This window comes from Rattus rattus, chromosome 4, assembly GCF_011064425.1.
Source record: "Rattus rattus isolate New Zealand chromosome 4, Rrattus_CSIRO_v1, whole genome shotgun sequence".
Classification (NCBI taxonomy): domain Eukaryota; kingdom Metazoa; phylum Chordata; class Mammalia; order Rodentia; family Muridae; genus Rattus; species Rattus rattus.
This window is the reverse complement of record NC_046157.1, coordinates 5,111,975-5,117,003: the sequence shown is the minus strand read 5'-3', so window position 1 is coordinate 5,117,003 and position 5,029 is coordinate 5,111,975. Positions and strand designations below refer to the sequence as shown.

At 39.1% G+C, this 5,029-nt stretch overlaps 1 non-coding gene across 1 annotated transcript; it reads right to left on the bottom strand.

Annotated features, from left to right (window-relative positions):
* Positions 1–4,355: 4,355 nt before the first annotated feature.
* LOC116899820 lies at positions 4,356–4,490 on the bottom strand. Its single transcript, XR_004387820.1, has one exon. It is a non-coding gene; the product is annotated as a small nucleolar RNA SNORA13 (small nucleolar RNA).
* Positions 4,491–5,029: the final 539 nt, after the last annotated feature.

Sequence of the window (5,029 nt, the reverse complement as noted above, 5' to 3'; positions counted from 1 at the left end):
CAGTGTTTGCTCCTTCAGAGTTGTGCTGTTCTCTGGTGCTTATTTTGTTAAATATGTCATTCTTCAAGTCAGGAACCTGATAAGGGACTTTGGAGGAGCCTTGGTTTTATTCCTGACCTGCCATCTGCTTAGCATTGTTTCTGACACTCCTCTTCAACCGGCCCACAGGAAAACGTTGAGGGCACCTTCTCTCTGAAGTAGTCGGAATTAACAGCTGCCACACTCCCAAACATTTCCCTAACTGGCTTTTCTGGCAATGAGCAACACATCCAGAAACTACTCTTAGGATTTACTTTCTAGGTCAAAGTTGCAGCTAAGGTAAGAGGAGAAGAGGTGGCTTGGAAGATGGCTCAGTCAGAAGAGTGCCTGCCATGAAGGCACGAGATTCTGAGGTTGGAGCCTCGCCCCCATGTAAACACCCATGCTAGTGGCATACACCTGCAACCCCAGTGTGTGGATCAGAAGTGGCTGGTGGTGGAGAGAGGAATCCCTGGGGCTCATTGGCTGTAAGGATTAGCCAGTTGATGAGCTGCAGTTTCAGTTTGAGACCCTGTCTCAAAGGAATAAGCATAAAATGATAGAGCAGACATTTAAGTATCCTTCTCTGTCTTCTGCACATGTATAGGAACGTCCTTGGGTGTGAACACACCACCACACAAAATAAGATGGGGAACAATTGAAAACACCTGGCTTCTACCTCTGGTCTCCACATATATGCACATACATGTGCCTGTTGCAGGATATTTGATCACAACACTGAATCTCAAAAATTTTGTCATTTACTGAGAAAACCTGTTTTTGGTTGTGTGGTTCAGCCCTTAACACACATTTTTAATTCCTTTGGCTGTAATACAGACACCTTTACTACACACCTTTGATCCCAAACAATGAAGGTAAAGTTAGTTTGTAGAAGGCAGAAAAAGTGACAAACCAGAGAAAGATTTGACAGAATAAGATATGCCCAACTCTAATGAGAAGAGAGAGTAAATGGAAGCCCCTTGATGGGCAGGGCAGAGAGGAAGGAGGCAGTTTTACCAGGCCAGTTGTACAGAGACAGGTTAAAGAGAGAACTAGCCAGAGAATGTACCAGAAGATTGGAACATAATGCTAAAGTAGCATGAGGCCAAGAGAGAAGCCAGATTGTCCATCATCCTGGAGAGGAGTTGGAGCCAGAACAGCTGAGTTGATCAGCCAGCCAGAGTTCAGAAAGAATAAGAAAGGGTGAGCTTATTTGGTAGTAAGTCTCAGAGGCTGAAAACTTTCTAGGCCTGGATAATATTTTACAGAAGCTAGATGCTTGTAAGAGTAGGCCTAGGTTAACAGAGACAATAAACCTCAGAGTCAACAATTATGTCAGGCGAATAGAAGTTTTATTTAAGAACATAAATGGTATGCACTCACTGATAAGTAGATATTAGCCCAAAAGCTCGGAATGCCCAAGATATAATTCACAGACCACATGAAGCTCAAGAAGGAAGACCAAAATGTGGATGCTTCAGTTCTTAGAAGGGGGAACAAAAATACAGGAGGAAATATGGAGACAAAGTGTTGAGCAGAGACTGAAGAAAAGGCCATCAGAGACTGTCCTACCTGGGGATCCATCCCATATACAGACACCAAACCCAGACAATATTGGGAATGCTAAGAAGTACATGCTGACAGGAGCCTGAAGTAAGCGGTCTCCTGAGAGGCTCTGCCAGAGCTTGACAAATACAGAGGCAGATGCTTGAAGCCAACCATTGAACTGAGAATGGGTCCCCAATGGGAGCGTTAGAGAAAGGACTGAAGTTTGCAACCCCATAAGAAAAAAGGAAAAAAATGTATTTTTACCCCCAGAAAACCCAAAGGAAATGACTTGGATAAATATAGATACAAAATTCTGTTTCAGCCTTATGCCTAAAGGTATGTGTTCTAATTAAAGCATCATCTTTTGCAGACACAGCTTCTAAGAATTTCCATTCACACATCCCACCACCCCAACTGTATGCTCAGAAAAAAGGTGTTTCAGGGGACAGTTCATGGTTCTCAGTGTTGAACTCAAATGATGCTTATTTCAAGTTTCAGAGTTTAGTAAGGAGATTGAAACATTAAGGAAGATGGATGCTGAAATGAAAATGGAATTGACAAATGCAATAACTCAACTAGAAAACTCAACACTTTATAAGAAGAATGAATCAAGAAGAAAGACTCTCAGGATTTGAAGATAAAGGACTAGATCTAGGCCAAATAAAGATTATGAAAAATTTAGAACACAAAAAAGGAACAAAAGAGAATTGGGAGATCCTAAGGGAAAAAAACATACTTTGAAATTATTGACATAGATAACAATAATCCCAAATCAATGGCATACACCACATCTTCAAGATAATAGAAAATTTCCCCAAGCTAAGCAAAGATGCACCCATACAGATACAGCCTAGATTAATTTATCCAACAAAATGATGCACCATAATTGAAGGAGAAAGAGAAACTTCCCACAATATAAACTGCCTAAATGAAATTACAGACAACAATCGAAAAGAAAATACAGGAAGTAAAAGTTTGTTCTGAAGAGAGTAAGCATAGCAGAGAAAGTGTGGCAAGACATATAAACCAATAACTACTAAAAAAACAAAAAAACAAAAAAACAAAACCAAAAAAACCCAGCAAAATATGACTGAGAACATAAACAACAACATGAGATCAACATCAAGATGATTGTGACTTACACATGCATTTCTATAATCACCTTAAACATCAATGGCTTCAATACTCCAAGACACATGCTGACTGAATAGACCAAGGAATAAAAGCCACCTGTTGTCTACAAGACATACAATTTAGGTAAAGAAAGGTACCACCTTCCACTGAAAGGATGAATGCAAGCACTCCAATTAGACCATGAAGCAACGAGCGTTGCCATTCTAATACCCAACAAATAGACTTCAAACTGAAACTAATCAGAAGAGATAAATAGGGACAGTTCATTCTAATCAGAGCTTGGTTAACCAAGAAGAAATCACTATCCTACATACATATGCACCAAACTTTGGCACAAGTAGTCTCATAAGAAAGTGGATGTAAAGACAACATCAACCCTTTAATGTGAATAGCCCACTTTCTCTAATAAGTTGGTCATCTGGACAAAAAACCAACAGGGAAACATGTAAAGTAATTGATTTATTGCATCCAAGAGGCTTAACATATCTACAGAATATTCCACCCAAACACCAAAGAAGACACATTCTACTCATCAGACCAAAGAAGCTTTTTAAAAACAGATCATACCTTGTGGCACAAAACAAATCTGTACAAATTCAAAAGGATGGAAATCACTCTTTGCATCCTGTCTGACACCTGTCCTAACCACAGTACAACTTAACATTGATGGCAAACCAATCTGCAGTAAGTGCACAGACTCCTGGAGACTGAAAAACTCAACCCAGTGACAGATGTAAAGATAGACCTAGTGGCTTTGCCCATTATCTGACCAACCATAGAGGTCTTGGTGCTCCACTGTGTGCAGATCAATATGGAGCTGTGACCTAATCATCTTCTCAATCCTGACTGTACTCTGCCTGGTCTAGTAATTGCTCTTCACACTTTGTAAACCTCATTTTTTAAAAAGATTTATTTTATTTATTCCATGCTTGTAAGTACACTGTTGCTGTCTTCAGACACACCTGAAAGGGACATCGGATCCCATTACAGATGGTTGTGAGTCACCATGTGGTTGCTGGGAATTGAACTCAGGACCTCTGGAAGAGCAGTAAGTGCTCTTAACCACTGAGCCATCTCTCAAGTCAAACCTTCTCATTCTTTCATGGTTTCCATACTGACATTGAGAATAGTAGCTAAGCAGATTAACTACAAGTTTCCCACTGCCACTGCATTGTTTTCAGTTCATTAGTTTCTGCTTTGAGATCTCTCTCTCTCTCTCTCTCTCTCTCTCTCTCTCTCTCTCTCTCTCTCTCTCTCTTCTTTCTCTTTCTACCTTCTTTGTGTCTTCTTCTCATCTGCTGGCTATGATTTGGTGTGTTCTTGTCTTTCATATAATTAAGTCATTTATCTGTGCTCTGTCTGTGCTTTGTGTGTCTGAGTGTGTGAGTGTGAGCATGTGTGTGAGCGTGTGTGTGTGTGTGTGTGTGTCTACTTAAAGGTATATGTTTCCCTCATAGGTGTTGTATTTTCATATAATTCAATTCTGGATCATTTCACATGTCTTTCTAAATGTCTTCTTTGACCACTGAGTATTGTTCAGGCTTTTTGACTCCCGCAATTACTTGTATCACTGTGCTGCTAATTGTAAGCTCTGTTTTACTGAGGGAGACAGAATGGTTATTTCATTTCTTTCTTTTTTCTTTTTTTTTTTTTTACTTTGTTACTTATGCAGCTCCTACACCCAAGATACCAAACTCCAGGGAAAGGAAAGGCTACAAAGCATTAATTTATGCCTTTTCTTTGACACCATATTCTCTAGTGACCAAAAGTGAACAGGCAACATAAAGGCTACAATTTCGTTTCTTTACTTGTTGACATTTGTTTTGTATTCCAGTATGTGCTGTGTTTTAGAGAAACTTGAACTGCTGAATAGAAGGTGTGCTTTTCGGTGTTTGTGTGGAATTGTCTATTAGTTTTTATGATCTCATTTAATTCTTATGTTTTCTCTGCTTGTTATTTTTTGTCCAGATCACTTGTTTATTGGAAAAAAGGGTACTGAAATCACATACTAATTTGGGTTCATCTGTTTCTTGAAGCCCCGTATTACAATTTTTATGAAACTGGGAGCATCTGTGTTTGGTGCTTATCAGTAGGACTCTCATGTGTTCTTAATTGTTCCCTTGAACTGACTGAAGTGTTTTTCTTTACCTTTTTTCATTAATTTTAGTTTGAAATCAATTTTAACAGAAATTAAGTTGGGATATATGGTAAGAATGTAGCAAAATTACACTATATAGAAGGAAATGAGGGAATTTCTTCTGTTATCATGAGAATTGTGCCCACAGTTTCCAAACTCAATACTGAGAATCTTAACTAGTTCTATACACAC